General features: G+C 34.5%; 1 long non-coding RNA gene across 1 annotated transcript in view; it reads left to right on the top strand.

Annotated features, from left to right (window-relative positions):
* Positions 1 to 26,823, top strand: part of LOC147584046 (uncharacterized) — a 255,389-nt gene that overhangs the window by 143,187 nt on the left and 85,379 nt on the right. The gene's annotated exons all lie outside the window — the stretch shown is intronic.

Below are 26,823 nucleotides of genomic sequence, written 5' to 3' on the forward strand. Positions count from 1 at the left end.
TAAGTGAATATCACATTTCTTCACTGCCATAAGGCTTCTTAAGCCAAAGGCTTAAGAAAGCTTTTTAGGGATAGGTAAACTAGTCTTACATACAGAGTTTTCTCTTCATTTCATTTATTCTTTCAAATTTTTAGACTGAACGAAGGCTGTTAGCAATGACCAAGGAAGAGAAATTCTGCTATCTTTCTTTCAGTCTTATACTAATAATTATTTAACTACTGGATCTCTTTTCTCCAAATTCCACTGGTAAGACTCCCCACAATTTACCCCATCATTTCCCTCATACAAAGGATGGGTATGTAATAATTCTGTCATCAAAGTCTCATTATGTTTTTTTTCCTCACCTTTTCTTCTAAAAAGTACCCTATTATGATTTATGACCCTGTAAAGCAATCCTATTCATAATGCCAATGAAAGCTAACACAAAAATTGAATTGTCAGATCTGACTCACACAAATCAGAGACATTACCCAGCATTAAATGTTACTAATAATATGAAATACACAATCATGCAAGAAGAAAAGGCAAAGATGGGAGAAATCTGCACATTCTGCATAGTTCCTTGGTACTTGTTTCACATTGGACACATTCCCTCTGGCCCAATGGGATAGATGAGGTCACTAAGTGTAGTTTCTGCATCACTTCACCCAAAAGTAAGAGCTTAGGTTTTGAAGCATCTTTGTTTTATATTCAGATGATTCTAGGGATTGTGTGACATTTTCCAGGGAATCATGATTCATAAATCTGTAGATTTGAGATTTGTTTACTATAAAAAATCCTAAAGCATGATAATTCCTCTAAGACTAATCCATAGATACTACTCTTACAGTAAATATCAGAAGTTTATTTACCAAAAGATCAAAATGTAAGAATACTTGCAAGGAGATAAAACCAAGCCATCAACCAACCTCCTTTTTCCCAGGACAACTTACCCCAACAAACTTTCCTTATAATTTGGGGAGGAATGGATTCCAGGCCAGCTGCTTAAGTTCTTCTACAACCCAGAATGAGTTTGGGTGAGTCTATAACTCTAAAATCTAAAAGTTAACAGGGAACAATGTCAGAAACTTGATGGAAAATGAGTTTGATCTAAGACTCCTAAATCTAATGATATGTGTTAAATGTATAAGAAAAATAATGTGTATGCAGCTCTAGCTAATTAAAGAAAATACTTCACATGAAAGTCATATTTTTTTTGAAAATCTGATTTTTTAACAAAAATATTCACCCAGATTTTTAAAGAAACATTATGCATATGTCTCCATTTTCTACTTAAACTCTTACATATATATATTTTTAATTTGATTCCTTTTGAGTTTATTCTGGTGTATGCCGGTTGTATCGATCCAATTTTAACTTTTTCCACATAACTTCCTGCTTCCCAGATATCTTTTATGAAGTCATCTTAATTCCAGGATTTCAGATACTCTTTTAAAAATATAAGTCCCCATAATAGGTTGATTCTATTTCTGGATCCCTATTCTAGTTCATTGGTCTTAATGTTCATCAGGAACTAATACCAAAACATTCTTGTTATGATGGGGCATGTTTGTTTTCTGGGGCTGCTATAACATAATATCACAAACTGGATGGCTTAAATAAACAGAAATAAATATGTCACAATTTTGAGGCTGGAAAGTCCAAGATCAAGGTGCTGGCTGATTCAGTTCCTGCTGAGAGCTCTCTTTATGGCTTATAGGTAGCCACCTCCTTGCTATGTTTTCACAGACTCCTTTCTCTGTTCATTCAGGAGAGACAGACTAGCAGATAGACAGGCAACATGCAGGAGAAAGGGAGTTTTCTGGTATTTCTTCTTATAAGGACACTACTCCTGTCAGATAAGGGCCTTATCCATATGATCTCATTTAAACTTAATTACTTTCATAAAGTCTCTATCTCTAATATAGTCACATTGGGCGTTAGGACTCCAAGATATGATTATGTGGGAACACAAACATTTTGTATATAACATGGGGTTTTATCATATGTATATATTTTATTATCTAGTGGAATCTCTCCCAGCTCCTTACTATAGCATATCATTTTTAGGATTGTTCTATTTATTCTTATGTCTTTTCTTATATGAATACTATAATCAATTTCTCTCATCCACACACACAAATGCAAGACTATGTAATATGAAGTAAGTTTAACATAATAAGATATTTCACATATGTGTATATATTTATATTTATATTTATATTTATATTTATATTTATATTTATATTTATATATATGTGTGTTTGTATACCTGTAATGGGGGGAAAAAAAGACACACTTGTTTTCCAGGAAATTTGAACATTTACAAAAGCTACATTAACCTATATTAAATCATTTGTTAAAAGTCAGGGGCGCCTGGGTGACGCAGTCGGTTAAGCGTCCAACTTCAGCCAGGTCACGATCTCGCGGTCCGGGAGTTCGAGCCCCGCGTCGGGCTCTGGGCTGATGGCTCAGAGCCTGGAGCCTGTTTCCGATTCTGTGTCTCCCTCTCTCTCTCTGCCCCTCCCCCGTTCATGCTCTGTCTCTCTCTGTCCCAAAAATAAATAAAACGTTGAAAAAAAAATTAAAAAAAAAAAAAGTCACAATATACCATAAAGTAAATCTAATTAAATGCAGTATATGATCAAAATAGAAAAAAAAAAAGTGTACATTTATTTGGAAGAATAATGGATTTCCCAATTAGACACTTTAGGTCAAAGGCAAAATGAAAATAGATGGAAAATGATTTTTAAATGTTAATGAATATAATATATACTGGAATTTGAGACACAGTAAAGTTAGAGAGTGAAAGAGGACTTCAGTTACCTCCATTTGACCTCAGTCTGTATTTTCTACTTGATTAAGTTCTTCTTTCCAACTTACCTCTTACCTCAAGCAAAAGACCCTGAAAGCAAAGTATCCCCAGGCGGAAACTGAAACTACCCCCTCCACCAATAATCACTACCCCGATTCAGCAAGACCCCATGTGATTGACCCAAAGACAATGATCAACCTGACCTTTGCTGCCCACCTAAATGTACCCACTGACCTTTGTCCTACATTTTTCTCATATAAACCTAGAGGTATTTTCAGCATTTTGGAGACAGTCTGTGAAACACTAATCCACTGTCTTCCTAGTGTTGGCCTTATTGAAATAAATCCCTTGATTGCTTCATCACTGTTAATTTCTCTGCCTTTGGATTTTGACAGTGGTGGGTGGCTAAAACTGGTCTGTAGGGGACTCCTGAGCCAGGTGTTTTTGCACTCCTGCACCCTGGCTACAAGAATAGTGTTAAATATTTATACAAACAAACCATAGGCCCCAAATGGTGTCACCTAAGGCCCTATGTCCTTAAACCAAGACTTAAACCTAACCTAACTGCAGTTTCAACTAAGGTATGAATCCTTTAACCAATCACCATTGACATTTCCTAGTCAGCACTAGGAAATTTATTGATAGACCCTTTCTCTTCCCTGTAAGAGGGTGATGTTGATAAATAAATAAATAAATGAATGAATAAATAAATAAATAAAAGATTCTTCATTAATATTTTCTCTTTTTTTCACTCACTCGTTACTTTTAAAAACATTTCCTTTTCTGTAGTACTTTGGACTTCCCCTATACTTGCTAGATGGGATGGTGCCTAACTCATAAATCAATTAATAAAGCCATTTAGGGGGCACCTGGGTGGCTCAGTCAGTTAAGTGTCCAACTTCGGCTCAGGTCACGATCTCATGTTTTGTGGGTTTGAGCCCCACATTGGACTCTGTGGTGACAGCTTGGAGCTTGGAACCTGCTTCAGATTCTGTGTCTCCTTTTCTCTCTGCCCCTCTCCCACTCGTGCTTTCTCTCTGTCTCTGTCTCTTGCTCTCTCTCTCAAAAATAAATAAACATTAAAAAAACAAAAAATAAAACCACTTAGATCTTTAAAATTTACTCTGTTAAATTTTTATTACTTAACAATATAAACATAATGAAAAAAATAGAAAGTAAATGAGTTAAGAAAGAACTTCAAAAAATATATAAAACTTCAACAAAGCAAACCAAAAGAAAGCAGAAATAGGGAATAATATAAAAATTAAAAAAATCAACAATCCAAAACCATCCATAAAATGGAGGTGCTAAATGAATAAAAATAATATGTACCCCCAAATAAAATTCAGAAACCACTCAATAGCCTAAAGAAGGAAAAATAAGAATTACAAATATAAGAAATCATACTACCGTGCTATAAAACTAGAAATCAACCACAAGAAATAAACCTAGAAAGAGCACAAATACATGGAGGTCAAATAACATGCTACTTACTAAACAATGAGTGGGTCAACCAAGAAATCAAAGAAGAAATCAGAAAACACATGGAGACAAATGAAAACACAATGGTTAAATCTTTGGGATGCAGCAAAAGGTTTATGGCAACACAAACCTACCTAAAGAATCAAGAAAAATCTCAAACAACCTAACCTTACACCTAAAGGAGCTGGAAAAAAGATAGACAAAACTCAAAGCCAGTAGAAGGAAGGAAATAATAAGGATTTGAGCAGAAATAAGTAAGATGGAAACTAAAAACAAACAAAAACAAACAAACAAAAACAAAACAAAACAAAACAAAAAACCCAAACAGATCAAATGAAACCAGGAATTGGTTCTTTGAAAAGATCAATAAAATTGGTAAACCTTTATACAGACTCACATATTCATACAAAATAAATAAATAAATAAATAAATAAATAAATAAATAAATAAAGTGAAGAGAGAGGCGTGGGGAAAGGAACACTCAAACAAAATGAAATGAAAGAAAAATAACAACTGACACCACAGATACAAAAGATTATGAGAATATTTTGGAAAACCGTGTGCCAACAAATTGGACAATGTAGAAGAAATGGATAAATTCCAGGAACTATATAACCTCCCAAAATTGAGTCAGGAAGAAATAGAAAATTTGAACTGACTGATTACCAGCAATGAAGCTGAATCAGTAATAATAAAAAAAAAAAAAATCCCAAAAAACAAGTGTTGGGACTCTATGGCTTCACAGGTGAATTCTGTCAGACATTTAAAGAAGAGTTAATACCTCTTCTTCTCAAAATGTTCCAAAAAATAGGAAAAGAATGAAAACTCCCAAATTCATTCTATAAGGCCAGCATTACTGTGGTACCAAAACCAAATAAATACACCACTAAAAAAGAGAACTATAGGCCAATATCCCTGATGTACATAGTGCAAAAATCCTCAACAAAGTACTAGCAAACTAAATCCAACAATACATTAAAAAAAAAAAAAAGAAAAAAACATTCACCATGATCAAGTGGGATTTATTCCTGGGATGCAAGGGTAGTTCAGTATTTGCAAATCAAGCAGTGTGATACATTACATCAATAAGAGAAAGTATAAAAACCATATGATCATTTCTATAGATGCAGAAAAAGCATTTGGCAGAGGACAACATCCATTCATGATAAAAACCCCAACAAAGTAACTTTAGAGGGAACATACCTCAACATAATAAATGCCATAAAGGAAAACCCACAGCTAACATCATACTCAGTGGTGAAAAACTGAGAGTTTTCCTCTAAGGTCAGAAGCAAGACAAGGATGCCCAGTCTTACCACTTTTATTCAACATAATACTCAATTCCTAGCCACAGAAATCAGACAAAAGAATAAAAAACATCTTCCTGGAAGAATTAAAACTTTCACTATTTGTAAATGACATGATAACTGTATGCAGAAAACCGTAAAGACTACACCAAAAACAAACTACAACTGATAAATGAATTCCGTAAGGTTGCAAAATACAAAATCAACATACAGAAATAAATTGCATTCCTATACGTTAATAATGAAGCAGCAGAAAGAGAAGTTAAAACAATCTCATTTACAATTGCATCAAAAATAAAAAATGCCTAAGAATAAACTTAACCAAAGAAGTGAAACACCTATACTCTGAACATTATAAAACATTGATGAAATAAATTGAAAACAATACAAACAAATGGAAAAATATTCCATGCTCATGGATTAGAAGAAAAAATATTGCTAAAATGTCCATGCTACCCAAAGCAATCTACAGATTTCATGCAATCCCTATCAAAATATGAATAGCATTTTTTCACAGAACTAGAACTATCAATTCTAAAATTTGTATGGATCCACAAAAGACCCTAAAAACAATCTTGAAAATGAAGGCCAAAACTGGAGGTATCACAATTCCAGATTTCAGGATATTCTACAAAGCTGTAGCAATCCAAGATAAATAGTACTGGCACAAAAATAGACACATAGATCAATGGAACGGAATAGAAAGCCCAGAAACAAACCTACAATTATATGGTCAATTAATCTCAGACAAAAGAGGGCAAGAATACACAATGGGGAAAAGTCTTCAACAAGTGTTGTTGGGAGAACTGGACAACTACATGCAAAAGAATGAAATGGGACACTTTCTTACACCCATACATAAGGGTAAACTCAAAATATATTAAAGACCTAACTGTGAGATCTGAAATCATAAAAAATCCTGGAAGATGGCCTAGGCAGTAATTTCTCTGCATTGGCCATAACAACACTTTTCTAGATATATCTCCTGGGGCAAGGGAAACAAAAGCAAAAATAGACTATTGAGAATACTCAAAATAAAAATCTTCTGCACGGCAAAAGAAACAATCAGCAAAACTAAAAGACAACCTATTGTATGGGAGAAGATACTCGCAAATACATATCCAATAAAGGGTTAGTATCCAAAATATATAAAGAACTTACACAACTTAATAACAAAAAAATAGTCCAATTAAAAAAAGGGCAGAAGGCATGAACAGACATTTGTACAAAGAAAACATACAGATGGCCAACAAGTACGTAATAAGATGTTGAACATTACTCATCATCAGGGAAATGCAGGTCAAAACCGTGATGAGATATTACCTTATACCTGGCAGAATGGCTAAAATCAAAACACAAAGAACAAGTTTTGGTGAGGATGTGGAGAAAAAGGAACGCTCATGTACTGCTTGTGGGAATACAAATTGGTGCAGCCATTGTGGAAGACAGTATTTCAGTATTAAAACAGTATGAAAACAATATAAAAAATTAAAAATAGAACTACCATATGATCAAATAATTCTATTTCTGGGTATTTACCCAAAGTGTATGGAAACACTCATATAAAAGATGTATGCACCCATACATTATTGCAGCATTATTTACAATAGCTATAATATGGAATATTACTCAGCCATAAAAACAAATAAAGTCTTGCCATTTGTAAAAACATGGATGGATCTAGAGACTATAATGCTAAGTGAAATAAATCAGGGAAAGACAAATATCATATAATTTCACTCATATGCAGAATTTAAGAAACAAATGAGTAACAGAAACTGGGGCCGTCTCTCTGATTTTAGGGGGCAGGATGGTCCTGCCCAGTTCTACAAAGTTGGGATTACTTTTGCAAGAACTGAAGGGACAGGGCCACCCACAGAGTCATGGAGATGACTCTGTTACTGCAGTAGGACTAGAGGGCAGAATATTGAACTAAAGAGGATTATTTGCAAGCCATAAACTCATGAAATTTGCCTTGCTAGGACTTGGACTTGCTTGCTATCCATCACCTCTTCCTCTTTGAATGGGAAGATCTATCTTATGCCTGTGATCATTGTATTTGGAAGCATGTAACCTGTTTAGTTTTGTAACCAAACCAAATGTGAGTTTGCTCCTTGGTGAGTCACAGATAGAAATTACACCAAGTGGAATTGTCATGCAAAGGAAACTTTTAAATAAGGAGACCACAGGGAATAACCTCCAAAGCTGTGACTCTCTGAGTAAGGGTGGATGGCTCCTTTCATTTAGAGTTAGGATAAGTATTTAGATAAGGGAGGCTTGTTATCATATGTAGAGATGGGAGTAAGGTTGCACCTTGGGGATACATGCCTATACATACATTGTGTGTTATGTAAATGAACCTTATGCTTCTCCTTGGCTGAAGACTTTAGTATTATAATGAGGTAAAGGTAACTAACTGTTGGTCACTCTGTGGGTCACTCCATGGTCCATCTACACAAGTCTGAATCAAGGGTCGAGTTCAAACTGGTCTGGGTGGTGTGGCCAGTGGAACTCTTTGTCATGGCAGTCATTACTGCTTGATGGATAGGGAAAGACACCAGAGTCCTCTCCATGTTCATGCACCTAGGAAAGGTCATATGAAGACACAGTGAGAAGGAGGCCATCTGCCACCAAGGAAGAGAGCTCTCACTAGAATACAAATTGGTTGGTACCTTGATCTTGGACTTCCTAATAGTCTCCAGGACTTTGAATAATAAGTTTCTATTGTTTAAGCCAACTAGTTTTTGATATTTATTATGAAAGCCCAAGCAGACTAAGACAATAGGTTTCATAGTCCCAAGAATCTTCTCTGGTATCTGAGAAACCTGTGACTAGGTGTATTATTACAGCAATGGTGAAGAGTAGAACTATTCAAGAAAAGCAGTCACTGCAGGGAAATTTGGGGCAGCCCTGGATACTGCTGGGAATTGTTACTTACGTTACTAGCTAACATTTACAAGAGCTGTCACTGTTAGTTTCACAAGCTGCCAGGAACTTCTGTCTCTAGGAGGGTTTGACAGCTGATGGAGACACTGGTGTTAGGGCCTCGCCTTTGAGGGTGCATCAGGAAGTGTTTCTGTCAAGAGTGACTGTGTCTGCCAAGAGGCACTGCAGTCAAGTAAAGCCCTTAGGACAAAGCAGATCCTGTTCTTTCACTTTTAGAGAGAAAGTGACTGGTGGTGAAGGTATTAAAAACCTTTTACATGATAAAAAGCTGAAGGACTAGAGAATGTTTAACTTAGAAAAGTTAACATTCTGGTGATGTGAGAAGTCCATTCAAATATCTGAAACCATCCATCATGGAGTAGTGTTCTATAGTTTAAGATATAAGATTGGAATGTATGGGTGGAAGCTTCAGGAAGTCAAATACTGGCTTAGTATAAAAACTTTTTTTTTCTTTACTTGTAGAACTGTCCAAAGATGTAATTGAACTACAGTGACCTGTTTTTTTTTTAACTTGTGAATTAGAAAAAAAATGGTAGATTTCTAGAAGAGTTGCAAAAATATACAAGTTCCACATATTCTTCGCCATTAACATTAACAACTTCTGTAACCATAGTATAGTGATCTAAACTAAGACTAAAACTAATAACAACAATGATAATATTGATAGAATATTATGAACTAAGCTATAGACTATTTGGATTTCACTTGCTTTTTCCACTGAAGGCTTTTTTTTTCTTTTTCAGGATCTAATTTCAGATCTCATTACATTTTGTTTTCACGACTCAATGACTTGTAATATCTAATGAGGCCTTGCTGTATTATTACTGAAGTGATGAATTAATGCCTATATTAATTAATATAATGCCTATATTGTTAGCTGCATTTATTATAATAATTTTATATTAATTAATTGTGACTGTTTTGTCATAAGGCAAGTTCAAATTTATTTGGATACATCAGTTTGGAATTTTGACTGAATGGCACAGTAAAATTATTACAAATGATATTGGCAAGAATGTACTTATGTAGAGTTCTCCAAGATGCTCTTTGATAACACTCTAGTGATTAAAATACATAGTAATAATATGAAAGTACTGATGCACAAAATTATGCAGGAGTCTAAGTACAAACTTCTGGATATTGGATTTAAATATTAATTTCATGTATCATAATGGTTATAAAATATTTCACCACTTCTACTTAAACACCTGGTCAGGCTCACTGTATCTTATTTATGTATTTAAATGTGATATAAATAGGTGGAGAAAGTTGATAATATGATAAGCTGAATATATTAAAAAAATTCTTTATCCATTAGTGGTTATTCTAAAACTTTTCTGCCTGAGAACTTGTGTTGTTGAGACTATAGACCCAAACTTCATTGCCTTTGAATCCGTAACCTTGTTAGGTGGATGAAACTATATGGGCAGCCTAACAATATGTATTTTTTAAGTATTTATTTGCTTTCTTGGTTTGGCTAAAAAGAAATCGGGGCTCTAGAAAGAATATTAAGATGAAATCATTATTAAACAGTATGGCATACACCTAAAAAATACGAAATTTGTACAGTATCCCTCCAAATTGTTAATGCCTGTTTGAATTGAGAATGCTAGGTTTGGATTTTTTTTTAATATAAATTATTGTCAAGTTAGCTAATATACAGTATATACAGTTTGCTCTTGGCTTCGGGGGTAGATTTCCATGATTAATTGCTTACATACATCACCCCATGCTCATCCCAACAAGTGCCCTCCTCAGTGCCCATCACCCATTTCCCCCTTCCCCCCCACCCCCCATCTATCCTCAGTTTGTTCTCTGTGTTTAAGAGTCTCTTGTGGTTTGCCTCACTCTCTGTTTGAAACTATTTTTCCCCTTCCCCTCCCTCATGGTCTTCTGTTAAGTTTCTAAATTCTTCATATGAGTGAAAACATAGGATATCTGTCTTTCTCTGACTGACTTATTTCACTTAGCATAATACCCTCCTCACTCTCTTTTACCTAAAAGTATGTTGAATGGTGCAGTGCTTTTATGACCAAGAAGCAAACTAGTTATGTAGGATGGAAATTTTGAACAATTCAGAGTAGTTACTTTTCCCATTATATATATGTATATATTATAATAGAATAATTATATATATAATATACAAATAAAAGATTTATATATATATAGAGAGAGAGTATTTAGGAAAGTCTGTTCTCTTCCTAAAGTTTCTTGTCTTTTTTTAAATTTACATATTCTGGGTCAACATATGTCTGTAAGGTATTTCGTTGGTGACAGTTTCATCAATCAAAGCAAAAGAACCTCAATATGATGCTGAAACTCAGAGTCAGAGCCGTGTACTCCCCTGTTCCTGTCCATGTAAAAAGCTGTCTTCCAGGGATTATACTTTGATGAGTCTTTGTTTTGTCTAATTAACTTCTCTTATAACTGTGACATTGGAGGAGAATTAGCTAAAAGTTGTTGAGTTAAAAGAAACAGATAATAATGTAGTTTTATCTCATTGAGATATGTATAACTTTTAAAACACAGTCTGACTGTTGGGTTTTACCAAATGAATCTTATTCAAAAGGGAGATATAGTTGACCCATACATGACACTCTACTGACTGGGTCTTACATGAATATGTTCCTGTGGAAGTTAAGCGTCCAGTTTTGTTATATAAGAATCTTAGGAGAATTAGAATAAAAATCCACATTCTGAGATTTCTTTGTCATATAATATGACCTTATTATGAGAGAATTTACTTAATTGCTATAAAAAATGTTCAAATAAACCTGTTCTCTAGAGGGACATTAAGGAGTAAGATGAACTCTTTGCATCCTTTCGTACAAACCCCCCTGATTTTGAGAGTTACGGTGTTTTCATGATCAGTAATATAAATCGTTCTTATGACAGATCCATTTACTTACTTTCTCATTACCTATTGCTCCTACTGTGTAATTTACTCCTTATATATCATGCTTTACTTCTTACCAAAAGCTCTTATTTGGTTCTATTTTGTTGGCAGTGGAATTGGAGTTAAGTGCTTTTTCCCCAAAATTGGCCCTCTGAAACCACTCCTTAAAATCTTCCACATGCTTTTTTTTTTTTAATATGAAATTTATTGTCAAATTGGTTTCCATACAACACCCAGTGCTCATCCCAACAGGTGCCCTCCTCAATGCCCATCACCCACTTTTCCTTCCATCCCACCACCCTGAAATCTTCCACATTCTTGGGGCACCTAGGTGGCTCAGTCGGTTCAGTGTCCAACTTCAGCTCAGGTCATGATCTCATGGTTTGTGGATTTGAGCCCCTCGTCAGACTCCATGCTGACAGCTCAGAACCTGGAGCCTGCTTCGGATTCTGTGTCTCCCTCTCTCTCTGCCCCTCCCCTACTTGTGCTCTGTCTCTCTGTCTCTCAAATAAATAAGAATTAATTTTTTTTTTTTTAGAAAAAGTCTTCCACATTCTTCTTTTGTATGTCTTCTGTGCATATTCTGAGCCTGCTTTTGTCCTTCAATAAAATATCTGGATAATCCTGATTATAGAGCTCTCTATGATTAGTGCTGGAATATAATACTATCTTCCTCTCTGATTTTATTTATTAAGACACTATTTTTTTCCAGTAAGAAACTAGGAGATGTTTTATCATTCAGTTCCATGAATGTATCCTCTCTCCATTCCACTGTCCTTGTTCTTCTCTATACTTCCATAATTTTGCTATGCTCTTTGCAATACCTCTTGTATTGGAGCTCCACAAATAACCCTCATGTTGAAGATTTGTTAGTAGGACTCGCAAGACTCTGTACATAATTATACTAACTACTAAGGTTCATCACAGTGACATAGTAGGAGTGTATAGTCAGATGATAATGGAAAAAGGCATGGTTGAATTCTAGAGGAATTTGTGTTCAGGCTGTTTTGTGCTCTCACCCTCCTATGAGTGCTCACAGAGAGTATTCTTCAAGCAATGAAAATGCGCCAACATGTATGCGATGTTTCTAAAGGGAAGCCCATTAGAGACTTAAGGTTTATTATTGGTAGGTAGTCACATAGGCACCTTCTACCTAAAATTTATCAAAATTCCAGACTTCCAGATTAAAAGCAAGTATTGAGTATAAATCTTTTGCACAGTCTAGGCATGATGAAACATTATCATTTAACCCTCTCAAAATCCCAGTTCTGAGCTTTTGATCCAAAGAACAACCTTCCAAGCAATCTCAAACCTAGTATGTTTACTCTCTTCTGTGTACTCTCCAACTTATTTTCTATTATAATTGTTTTGTCGAATCCATTTTCTACAAGGCAGAAAAATGGTTTCCTAGCCATGAATTAAATTATGGTCTTAAATCCTTGAAGTCATTCCAAAGATCCCTTGTAGGGATGTTTTGTAGATAAGATCAGATGTAGGAGATCAGTTTGGTAGCATCCTTCTCAGGGAATTATTTTGATGTATCCAGGTATTTTTTGCCACTTACACTATGATCATTTTTCAGCTCATACATCCTCTACCATTGTTGGAGGTGTTAAAAAAAAAAATGTCCATACCTGTGTGTGTGTGTGTGTGTGTGTGTGTGTGTGTGTATTTTTCCGTTTAGTACAGAGTTGACAGACATTCCGTAAAGAGTCAGATAACCAATATTTTAAGCATGGCAGGCAATGCAGTCTGTGACAATCATTCAACTTTGTCATTTTAGCAGGAAAGCAACCATAGACAACAGGTAAAGGACTGGGAATGTGTGTTCCAATAAAACTTTATTTACAAAGGCAGCTGATGAGTTAGATTTAGACCACTGGCAAAGTTTATTGACCCCCAATTTAATGCAGATGAACTTAATCACTTACATTACTAAACCAAAATCTCTATACATATATACTATTTTCAGAATTATTCCAGACTCAGATGTGTTTTATTTTAAGGAGTTATAACTAGAAAGGAAAGAAGGTGGTAGGATATAAGAGGTATTTTTATACAAACCTCCTCTGTCACACTAAATTTTTGTGTTACAGTTTGAGGGAAAACTTTTTGCTATGTGGATAGAGATGTTTGGTTTAAATGCTCAATTCCCTCTCATCTTATAGGAGTGGAGTAATAGATATTTGGACTTAATGAGATTTTTGTTATTACATGAATGGCAAAGTGTGAACAAAGTAAGTGTAAGAGAACCCAGATAGTTGTCTATTTCCAAAGAAAGACACACGGCATTCAAGAATAAGGCTCCAGAGAAATTTTTCTCACTGCCACTTGAGCTATCAGTGGTTTTTCCATTTTGGCTGCACATAATTGTTCCAGAAATTATGAAAATTTTTAATTAATTCACCTAGCAATAAAAGATGATATTCACCAAAGATAGTATCTTAGCATCTTTTAAGGTACTATCAAGATGCAAAATTAGAATTGGTAAATTGTGATGTACAATGACATATTTCTACAATTCATACATAAGATAGCTAACTATATATGAAACAATACAAATTAATCACCACACCAGAAAATTAAGAGAAATACAGATTTCTGATTCCCATTCTGGTTCACATTTAATAGAGTTATGTGAAATAGAAAGATTCTGAGATAGAGATATGTTTGTGTTTTCTTAAACAGGCCATTGGCGGGGAATGAAAGAGGGAATGAGAATGATTGCACATATGGTTCTGGAAATATTTGTAGAGTAAAATAAATGGACAAATGATGATGCTAAAACCGAAATACAACAACTGTGTCAATATTGTGGACTGGTAAACAGTCTATTTGCTTGTATCTAAACAACTCTACTGGTAGAGTAGGCCACATTAACTATTTAGTTATTTATATACATTTAAAATAATACCTATAGTAAAGGTACAGTGAAACTAAGTAATCATGAACCCAGAATTCCATATTTGCTTTCTGTATCCTAGAATTTGCAGTCAGATAGTTAGCAGTCACTTAGGCTCACTCTGTCATTTCAGGACCTCACAGTTTACACAATTGATGCTTTGAGCCTCCTTAGAACAATCTTGAGAGACTTTACCATATATATTTAGCATCTAGGTTAGCAGTCTAGAAATGTAAGGTCTAACCAGTGTTACTAATATGATAAATTCCTGCTCTGTTTGTATTTAAATACTGAGAAGTTTTAGTGTTCCTTATATTCAAGAAATTGGTTATATATCTCTTCAGTTAAACAGTCTTCCACCCCAAAGTGCCTATAATTATTATTATAAAGTAAAGTATTACTGTTACAAAGTAAAGGAAACAATATCAAGTTTCTTGCTAAGCAAGAACTTAAGAAGGCAGCAAATGACAGGGAAGTAATAATTTAAATAAGTTGATTAAATATATGTACATCATTCTGCTTTGGCAGAGACAGGAAGGGGAATAAGAGTACAGAAAAATAATGGCATAAAACTATCATTTGCGGGGGGACGTGCCTAGGTGTTCAGTCGTTTAAGCATTCAACTCTTGATCTCAGGTCAAGTCATGATCTCATGGTTCCTGAGTTCGGGCCTCACATTGGGCTGTGTGCTAATGATATGGAGCCTGCTTGGGATTATCTCTCTTCTTCTCTCTCTGCCTTCTCCCCGCCTTGTTTGCACTCTCTGTCTCTCTGAAAACAAAGAAATATCATAGGATTTCACTCATACATGGAATTCAAGAAACTTAACAGATAAACATAGAAGGGAAGGAAAAATAAGATAAAAACAAAAAAGGGAGGCAAACCACAAGAGACTCTTAAATACAGAAGACAAACTGAGGTTGATGGGGGTGGAGGGGTGAGGGGATGGGCATTAAGGAGGGCACGTGTTGGGATGAGCACTGGATGTTATATGTAAGTGATGAATCACTGGGTTCTACTTCTGAAGCCAAGACTGTGCTGTATGTTAACTAACTTGAGAATAAAAAAAAAAAATAGACTGTTGTTCAGCCATAAATAAATACATACATACATACATACATACATACATACATGCATAAAATAACTTAAACAATCATTTTGGAATGGTTTACTCCTAAACTAATTGCACTGATTCTGCATTTGCCCAACCTGAATGTGGAAAACAGTCTTCTTTGGATTGCTTACACTGCACAAAAATGGAGAAGAGAAGAAAGTTTTGTTCAGAAATGAATACAGAAATAAACCCCTTGAGGTAAATAAAGGTTCATCTGTCGTATAGTTCTTTATAAGGAAATCTTTAAAAAGGTTAAGGAAGAAGAGGAAGTGGGAGGAGGAATTGAAAGAGGAGACAGACACGGAAGAGAATGGTCTGAGTTCGTAAATATTTGGAGTAAGAACAGGATAACCAGAGTCAATCCAAAGAAACGAAAGTGGAAACAAAGTGGAAGCTATTCTGATGCTATTTTGAAGGGTTCTGGATCTATAATTTCATGTACCAGAATGTGTTGTCTGTCAGAAGTCTTAACTCGGCATTCTCTAGAAGGAAGAAGGATAGTAAAGTTACTAATAGAACATGTTACTGAAATGAGATTAAACCAGATTGTTCTGTTGGCCCTTACTAGATTTATATCTTCCGTTGATGTTACTTACATAACTGTAAAGCCTCAGTTTCCATCCTGGTGAAAGGAGAGCAGCAACTTTTAATTTATTAAAATTTTCATTTATTAAATTTGTAATTTATAAACTGAGAAGATTGAATCAGATCATGCATATAAAATGCTGTTTAATTTTTCATATTATTTACTGCTGCTTCTGTCGTCTTACTCCAGTGTGACTTTAGTAAAGTCACAGGATTCACCATGTGGTTATTTCTTAGAACCCATAGTCACTAAATCTAAGCAAAGGAGTGTGAGATGTATTTTGTCAAAGCAAAATGGCTTTCCAAAAACCACTGTCACTGTGTACATATACAAATTTTGTTTCTTGGTTATGCTTCTTGATGTAAGTAATTCTTGGAACATTGCCATATTAGTGACAACAATGTGGTTTACCAGAGTGATGCCATCTCCGTAAGGGAACCTATTGGTTTCTGATGGGGTCAGCAGAAGAATCTGTTTTTTACCCTATAAGCAATGTGTAGGCTTAGCATAATGAGATGAGATTTTATGAGAATATTTTCTCTCAAGAACAGATTTCCTGGTGACAGGAACAGCAGATTCCACAAATTTCCCCAAGTTTAACAGGAGCTATGCTTTGAAATTATATGGAAATATGATATTGATTTTATGGTTGCTTGATGAGAGGGACTAGAAGTGCTACTATTTTAACGTTTATTTATTTTTGGGACAGAGAGAGACAGAGCATGAACGGGCGAGGGGCAGAGAGAGAGGGAGACACAGAATCGGAAACAGGCTCCAGGCTCTGAGCCATCAGCCCAGAGCCCGATGAGGGGCTCGAACTCACGGACCGCGAGATCGTGACCTGGCTGAAGTCGAACGCTTAACCACTGAGCCACCCAGGCGCCCCGAAGTGCTACTATTTTAGAAAACATGAATGTAATAAATCATTCAATTTAGTGTGACCATTTTTCTTTACCTCACACTTTTGTGGTTCTGTGCTTTGTAAAACCTGTGTTCAGTTATGTCTCATTCCTTTGTATACCTTATTTTTAAACCTTATCTAGAGGGTGATGTTATGCTCATTGATTCTATATAATATAGAGATACAGAGAAGGTAAAAGGATGTTTTAATGTTAGGGTTGTTTTAAATAAGATCACATCTTCGCAATCATTTTGAATGATATTTAGGATCCCCTGTTCTGAAAGTTATTAGAAACCCTTTTATATTGCCTTTAGGATATTAAGGAATAGAAAAGGAGATAGCTTTTCATGGGAATTATCGTAGACTGAATGTTTGTGTGCCCCCCAAAATTCATATTTTGAATTTTGAAGCCCTAATTCGCAATATGATGGTATTAGGAGATGGCGCCTCTGGGATATAGTCCGGTGTAGATGAAGTCATTGGGGTGGAGCCCTCACAATGGAATTAGTAACTGTATAAGAATAGGTGTGAGAGAGCTCTTTTCCCTCTGATATGTGAGTACACATGGCAAAGACTTCTGTCTGCAGATCCAGAGTGCTCTCACCAGGAACCAGACTTCCCGGCCTCCAGAACTATGAGAAATAAATGTCTGTTGTTTAGGCCAACCAGTCCTTGGTGTTTTGTTATAATAGTCTGAGCTAAGACAATTATATCATAATTGTGAACCTTAAAACAAACAAGCAAACAAAAAAACCTGAATCACAGGAACTTCCTCTGTTGGCACATTGAAATATTTAATTTTTAAACAATGGGAAACCTGCTTGTTTCCTACCTCCTTAATCTTTCTCAGCAATATAAACCAAAGGAAAACTAAAGTCAAAACTTCAAATGCCTATGGAGTATTTAAGTAAAATCTTATCACTTAATGTTGATAATTAAATCAAATGGAGTATACCTATGGATGAAGTGAGACCATGGGCTAATAGGACTTTTTTAGCAAGGGTATCATTTGGGTATGACTTTTATTCCTTATACGTCAAATTCAAGCTTCAAAATTTAAGCATATACAGCTTTCAAATTAAAGTGTATATTTAAAGAGATGTATATATGTGTATATATATATATGCATAATTATAGTTATGTGCATATACAAATATATATTCAATAACCTGGAATATAATAAGTATCAAAAATCAGAACTGCTTTAGCATGAAGTGACTGTAGCAAGATATTAAAAATATCTATACCAATATTTATGACCTAGATAAATAAGCAACTGAAAAGATTAAGAAATTTGAAAAAAATAAGTAATTACTAAGATTCCAAAGGGTGGATCTTTTTAAACTAGATTAGAAATTAGTAAATAAGTAGAAAAATCACCTTTTAAAGTGTAATTTGTAGTTATTTCAATAATTATTGAAGTATCTTTAACTAAATAAGAGAGCAGAAACTCTGGAAAGCTAAATTTCCTTCAAAGATATTAACTTGAAATGAGTATGAAAGATTTTTATTTCTATAATAACTTAAAGACCGTTTTGCCAATGCAAAAAGAAAAAAAAAGAGACTTTAAATGCAGCTTAAGCACAAAGATACACTCCAGGCTACTGAGAAAAGTCTACTTAATTTTATTGATTTTTTTCCTTCAGTTTAAATTCCCTAGTCCCCATGGTCTTTTATCATTTTTATTCAGAGGTGAATATGAGGTCAAAATTCAATTTTACTATATCTTTTATATTATCATTTATAATCATATCATGGAATATTGAATATCATTAGCTACCCATTGAAAGTTTTAACCCAAGAATCCAGCTTAGAATATTCTCTAGAAGAAATTGAAGTTCCCATTTATTTTACACAGCTTGTATATTTTTAAGCATATGCAATAATTTCTGAGGGAGAAATACAGTAACTTCAGCAGTATTTACTGTTATTAAGCTATGAGTGGGTTTTAAAAAGCTTAGCTGACTTTTGACTTACATTTCTTAAAAATACATAACTGTTGTAGAATGCTGGAGATAACTCTTCCTATGCATACATTGTGCCACATTCCACAAAAGGTTGTATGCTATTTCAAAAAAAAAAAAAAAAAAAACAACCCAAAACTTTTTTTCAAAAGGCCATGTATGAAGGCATAAAAGATTTAAGAGAGGCCACACTCCCTTACCACTTGAGTCAGTTCTGGATTTAAGGATTGGCAAAAATAAGCATTCTGATGCACACGTAAAATATGCAGAAAATGAGTTTTACCTTAGTTATTTGTAGGTGTCAGCCTAAGGAATATTCATGAACACACATTCCTGTGTCTCCCTACCACATACCATTATGAGCAGTCACTCTCCCACTGGTTGCCAGCATGAGTAGAGTGGAGTCTGTAATCTCAGGGTAAGATTAAGCTTTTCAGATTTCTTGTAGCCCAGCCACATTTCTGAGTAATTCTGGTATATACTTTTTAATATAAATGTTTTCAAAAACTTCTTTGTGATGAGCTGTTTTACCCACATGTAGCATCATAGGTCCTGGTTTGAGATACTTCTTATGCAATCAATGCCATGTCACTGCATTATCTAGTCATCGTACACAGCCGGTCACACCACAAGTAGATAATGTAAGCTTTAACAATTAGGAAGGATGGATAATGAGACAATACGGGAAAAATTCATTTTTGAGTAAAAGTCCATTCAAAGCACGAGATAGACTGATGGATATTATCATTGATTAGATTCTATATCACATTCAGTGTAGAATCAAAGAATATCCACAATTATCTCAGAAGTCTTTGAAAAAAATCTTGCTCCTTTCTAACGATTTATCTCTGTGGGAATGGATTTTTTTAAAGCCATTCCACCAAAATAACATGGTATAACATTGAAGGCAGAAGCAGATACAATAATCCACCTGTCTATAATGAAGGGAGACAATGTAAATGAAACCATTCCTCTCACAATTTTTTTGTACTGGAAATGTGTCTGAAATTAAAAAAAGGTTATTGATGTTAACACATGCTTGGCTTATCACAGTTATTTTTAAATAAATAATCAATCTCCATTTTAATTTCAGGTATGGTAATATTACTAAAAAATTTTCACATCATCATAATCTCTGGGTTCTCAATTGTTTTTAAGAGTCTAAAATATTTCTGAGAAGAAAATTTGAGAACCACTGCCTTATAATTAAAACCTTTCCAATTAGAAAACAAAGACGGTGTCTGTTTTAGATGGTGTCTGTTTTAGATGGTGTCTTTAGTAACATAGCCTGGAATTTTACAATGTTACTTACTGTTTTTGTTTGTTTGTTTGTTTGTTTGTTTTTGTTTTTTAAATCTCTTCCATTTGATCTTTTGAGGCTTGCCTTAATTTTAGGGGGGACAATCTACTTTTTTTAACCTCTCTTCCTAATTATGCCAATGCAACTTCTATCTCTGGTATCTTACCATCTCTTCCTTGATATATTGTAGTTTACCTTTTAAAAGTGTTTGTATAGGACACAGCTTCATTATGACGTTTGTGTAATGATGGCATGTTTGTTGACAATATTAACGCACCCAAAAGCAATATTATTTTTCTTGGTAAGAATGCTTCATATTTCACAGTTTTTTAAGTTCCTTTTTATTTTTGAATGTATATTGTTTATTTTTAACTTATTAATATTTATAGAAGACATTTTTCCCTGAACCAACTATTAAAAAAAAAAAAGTTTGTGTTGTGGGGGTAGGAGGGGGAGGGTAGAGTGATATTCTTGACTAATTAGGAAATACCTTTAAAAAATTTTTTTAAATCTTTATTTATTTTTGAGAGAGAGAGAGAGAGAGAGAGAGAGAGAGCAGGGAAGGGACAGAGAGATGGAGACAGAATCTGAAGCAGGCTCCAGGCTCTGAGCTGTGAGGTATCAGCATAGAGCCTGACTCAGGGTTCAAACCCAGGAGCAGTGAGATCATGACTGTGAGCTGACTGAGACACCCAGCCACCCCAGGAAATTCCTTTAAAAAAAAAAATAATAATAAGTCTAATGTTTATTTCTTAAGAACAAGTTGACTTCATGAGCTCTTTTTTTAAAACAATGCAGCTTCTCTTTAGTGCCATGAGACACTCTTATTCTGCAAGTATGAATTTTCTGTATGATCACTTGTTTCAAAATACTTTTGATTCAAGTGAGTGTCATTTGCTTAGAATCTCTATTTCTTTATATGTGAAGAAAAAGCTTTAGGATTTGCAGTAGGATCCAAAGAAGAAATTCACTGTGATTTTAGAAAAGTATCAATTGTGGTGTTTTTTGAAGTATAATATTCTTACACATGCCTATTTTCTACCCCCCAAAATGCTATACTTGCACTTGAGGTATGTTTTTCAATGATCATGTTATATTTAATTGATAGATTTATGTGGAAAAGCCAATAGATGAAATCCATTTATGTATACAGTATGTATATGTATCTCAATTTGTTGTCTCAGATTTTTCTATAGAATGAAATATCGTTTTGAATTGCACTTTTGATTTCAACGCTGACAAGTGTTTTACGTCAAAATTTTATTGTAAGTGTATTTCTGGCATTTGAACTTGTTTTATATTTATCTATTATTTTTGTTCAAGTAAATGTATGTCAAATGTTATGACACACAATACAAAATGATATGTATTCTGAGATTTGTTTTTAGATTTGACGTGACGTCAACCTTTTGTACTCCCTTGCTAACAGATATTCTATTTTATATTTAAATATAGTAAACTCTTACATATTATTTAAAATATGTATATATACATATATATATACACATAGACAAATGTGTTTTATGTGCATATATCTATATATATTTCTTTTATACATCAGTGTGTATATATGTATTGATTTTATAAACAAGACTTTAGATTTTCTACATAAATATATCTTACTATCTATTTATCCTAATATTTTTGTATGTTTATTTATACCTTAATGGACTACTGGTTACGTTTGTGCTTTTCACTTATGTTGAAAATTTTATAAATTCAAAGAAAATGAAGAATTATATAATAGAAATTAGTGGAGCTTAAACTTACTCATTGGTGTTATATAGATATTTGAATCATAAAAATAAATATTTCTTAGTTATTTGACATTTTCTTCTTCGTGAGCTTGCCAATCATAGCTATGCTTTTGGGAAAATACTCCCATTTCTTTATTTTTCTAACATAAAACATGCAGATACCACACCTACACCTTTTCTTTCATTTAAAATTCTTGTCTTATTCGATACGACTGCAAAACTGCATCACCCTCTGACTTTTTAATCTTTAGATGGCCTTAATGATGGCTCCTTGTGATTTCCTGTCAGATATAGAATATGTTTGGTCAATTCTTAAATAATTATGTTTCAAAGTTGTGTATGTAATGTCCGTGTCAGATACAAATAACACTGTCCTCCAATAAGTGGCGTCTGTGACTGCTCAAGAAACCATTAACTTGGTTAGATAACATGTTCTGCCTCCTGCCATCTTGAAGGTCATGCTGATTTTATTGATCTGGTTTGCTATTTCTTCCCATTAACTTTTCTTTTAAAGGCAATTGCACTGAAGAAGAAGCAGTATTCACTGACAGCTTTCAGCCCCGTGTCACCCATGGAGATCTTTACTTCTCTGTGGTGTTTTCGTGGTTTAGGTTGTTAATGAGCTGTCTTCTGCAGGCTGATTGTCAGTTCATAATACTATGCTGATTCGGCAAAGCCATCCCTAATCTCCTTCTGTGTGCACTTGTAAGGAATGGTTATCAGTTTTCTAGAGTTTCTGTGTTAATAATATCTGAAGGAGTTGTTATGATGCCCTTGGCTTATTGGACTAGAAAGTTTCTTTAGACAAAGTAAGAAATGAGCAATCTATCATGGCCTTCTGAATATCTTGTTGCCTTTTTGTACATAAGTATATAAAAATAATTGACTAAATTCAGTCTTACCCTGTACTTTTCTAAACTTTTATGGTGAAGAAAAACAGTCTGCTATTGTATTCATGTAATATTCAAGCAATGAGTAGCTAACATAGCACATAGAAATATGCTTTTAAAAGTTAACACCAGGCTCTGCAAAGATCTTTGAGGAAAGTTCATATACAGATGCTCTGCTGATTAGAGCCAGTTATCTTTTACACTCTGGTATGCATTCAAGGCAAGAAATGGTAACTCTTTAAATGTATTGACATTTTATTGCAAATTTGATTGTATACTTGTGTGAATGTGTTAATTTTGACATTTTGAAATGTGACATTTCAATAATTTAAAAATATGTTCTGTTGGAGCGCCTGAGTGGCTCAGTCGGTGAAGTGTTGGACTCTTGATTTCAGCTTAGGTCATGATCTCACAGTCGGTGTGTTCGAGCCCCAGGTTGGGCTCTACACTGACAGTGTAAAGCCTGCTTGGGATTCTCTGTCCCTCCCTCCCTTGCTTCTCTCCTGCTCACTCTCTCTGTCTCTCTCTCAAAATAAATAAACTTTAAACAAAATTTAAAAAGGGTGTAAGAAATGTTATATTAATGCTCCATAAAAAACTGAAATGCTGACATAAATTAGTGAAGGTTTTTATAGGCTATATACCTATCAGTTGGCTTCAGTTAGATGATTCTAGTGAATATTCCTGATGTACTACCTACATTCCCTTTACCTAAAGTTGTAACCATCTGCAAGGTGCAGGTAATGGCTTAAGTTTGTAAGCTTATACAAGGAATTGCCCTTGGCTGAGAGAAGCCATCTGGAAAGATATCCACCCCAACTCTTAGAGTCTGTTATATACTTTTTTGACTAGGCAAAAAAGTCTAGGCTTTTGTAAATAAAATAAAGAATGAAATGTATTCTATTTTGTAAGGTTAACATTAGGAAGTGTATGTGTATGACATCAGCATCTGATTTCTACTATAAATACATTTATTTTATAGAAACCTGATTATTTGAATACATTTTCTTTAGTTGACATTTTTAAACATTTTTTAAAATTTTAATTCTAGTATAGTTAACATTCAGTGTTATATTGGTTTCAGACATACAGTGTACTGATTCAACAATTTTATACAATACTCAGTGCTTATCATGGTAAGTAAACTCTTTAATTCCCATTAGCTATTTCACTGATCCCCCCACCCACCTAGCCTCTGGTAACCATCAGTTTGTTTACAGATATTTTTGTTTTTGTTTTTGTTTTTTTTTTTTTAATTTGGATCCAAGTTAGTTAACACATAGTGTAATAATTATTTCAGCAATAGGATTTAGTGATTCATCACTTACATATAACATCCAGTGCTCATCCCAACAAGTGTCCTCCTTAATGCCTGTCTCCCCTTTAGCAGTTTCCCAATCCAACACCCCCACCAGCAACCTTCAGTTTGTTTTCTGTATTTAAGAGTCTCTTATAGTTTGTCTCCCTCTCTGTTTTTATATTACTTTTGCTCTCCTTCCCTTATGTTCATCTGTCTTGTATCTTAAATTCCATATGAATAAAATCATATGATATTTGTCTTTCTCTGACTGACTTATTTCACTTAGCATAATACCCTGTAGTTCCAGCCACATTATTGTAAATGGCAAGATTTCATTCTTTTTGATTGCTGAGTAATATTTCAGTGTGTTTGTGTGTGTGTGTGTGTGTGTGTGTGTGTGTGTGTGTGTGTATATATATATATAGCCTCTTCTTTATCCATTCATCAGTTGATGGACATTTGGGCTCTTTCTATACTTTGGCTATTGTTGATAGTGCTACTATAAACATTGAGATCCATGTGCCCCTTTGAAAAAGCACACCTATATCCTTTGGATAAATACCTAGTAGTGCAATTGCTGGGTCATAGAGTAGTTCTATGTTTAATTTTTGAGGAACCCCCATACTGTTTTCCGGAGTGGCTGCACCAGTTTCAAGAGGGAGAGAGAGAGAGAGAAGAGAGAGAGGGAGAGCGAGATCCTCTCTCTCCGCATCCTCACCAACATCTGTCATTGCCTGAGTTGTTAATTTTAGTCATTCTGACAGGTGTGAGGTGGTATCTCATTGTGCTTTTGATTTGTATCTCCCTGATGATGAGCCATGTTGAGCATTTTTTCGTGTGTCTGTTAGCCATATGGATTTCTTCTTTACAAAAGTGTCTATTCATGTCTTTTGCCCATTTCTTCATTGGGTTATTTGTTTTTTGGGTGTTGAGTTTGTTAAATTCTTTATAGATATTGGATACTAACCCTTTATCTGATATGTCATTTGTAAATATTTTCTCCCATCCTGTCAGTTGCCTTTTAGTTTTGTTGGTTGTTTCCTTCACCATGGAGAAGCATTTTATCTTGATGAGGTCCCAGTAGTTCATTTTTGCTTTTGTTTCCTTTGCCTCCTAAGACATGTCAGGTAAGAAGTTGCTGTGGCCAACGTCAAAGAGGTTGTTGCTTGTTTTGTCCTCTAGGATTTTGATGGCTCCATGTCTTACATTTAGATCTTTCATCCATTTTGAGTTTATTTTTGTGTATGGTGTAAGAAAATCATCTAGGCTCATTTTTCTGCATGTTGCTGTCCAGTTCTCCCAACACCATTTGCTGAAGAGACTCTCTCTTTTTCCATCGGATATTCTTTCCCACTTTGTCAAAGCTTAGTTGGCCATATGTTTGTGGGTCAATTTCTGGGTTCTCTACTCTGTTTCATTGATCTATGTGTCTGTTTTTGTGCCAGTATCATACTGTCTTGATACTACAGCTTCCAAATACAGTTTGAAGTCCGGAATTGTGATGCTTCCAGCTTTGGTTTACTTTTTCAGGATTGCTTTGGCTATTCGGGGTCTATTATGGTTCAATTCAAGTTTTAGGATTGTTTGTTCTAGCTCTGTGAAGAATGCTGGTGTTATTTTGATAGGGATTGCATTGAATATGTAGATTGCTTTGGGTAGCATCGACATTTTAACAATATTTTTCTTCCAATCCATGAGCAAAGAATATTTCTCCATTTTTTTGGTGTATTTCTTCAGTTTCTTTCATTAGCTTTCTATAGTTTTCAGTGTATAGATTTTCTACCTTTTTGGTTAGGTTTATTCTTAGGTATTTTATGGTGCAATTGTAAATGGGATTGATTCCTTGATTTCTCTTTGTGCAACTTAATTATTGGTGTATAGAAATGCAACAAATTTCTGTGCATTGGTGTTATATCCTGGAGCTTTGCTGAATTTATGGATCAGTTCTAGCAGTTTTTTGGTGGAATCTTTTGGATTTTCCATTTAGAGTATAATGTGAAAGTTTGACTTCATACTCACCAATTTGGATGCGTTTTATTTCTTTGTATTGGCTAATTGCTGAGGCTAGAACTTTCAATACAGTGTTGAATAACTGGCAAGAGTGGACATCCCTGTTGTGTTCCTGACCTAAAGGGGAAAACTCTTAGTTTTTCCCCATTGAGGATGATACTAGTGGTGGATCTTTTACATATGGCTTTTAAGATCCTGAGGTATGATCCTTCTATCCCTAATTTCTTGAGAGTTTTTATCAAGAAAGGATGCTGTGTTTTGTCAAATTTTTTCTCTACATCTATTGAGAAGATCATGTGGTTCTTATCCTTTCTTTTATTAATATGATGTATCGCATTGATTGATTCGCAGATACTGAACCAGCCCTGTATCCCAGGAATAAATCCCACTTGATCATGGTGAATAATTCTTTTAATATATTATTGGATCCAGTTTGCTAGTATCTTGTTGAGAATTTTTGCCCCATGTTCATCAAGGAAATTGGTCTGTAGTTCTTTTTACTGGAGTCTTCCTCTGGTTTTGGAATCAAGGTAATGTTGGCCTCATAGAAAGAGTTTGGAAGTTTTCCTTCCATCTATATTTTTGGAACAGCTTTTAAAGAATAAGTATTAACTCTTCTTTAAATGCTTGGTAGAATTCCCCTGGAAAGCCATCCGGCCCTGGATTCTTGTTTG

Source organism: Puma concolor, chromosome A1 (genome assembly GCF_028749965.1).
Source record: "Puma concolor isolate L17-30 chromosome A1, mPumCon1.1.hap2, whole genome shotgun sequence".
NCBI lineage: Eukaryota > Metazoa > Chordata > Mammalia > Carnivora > Felidae > Puma > Puma concolor.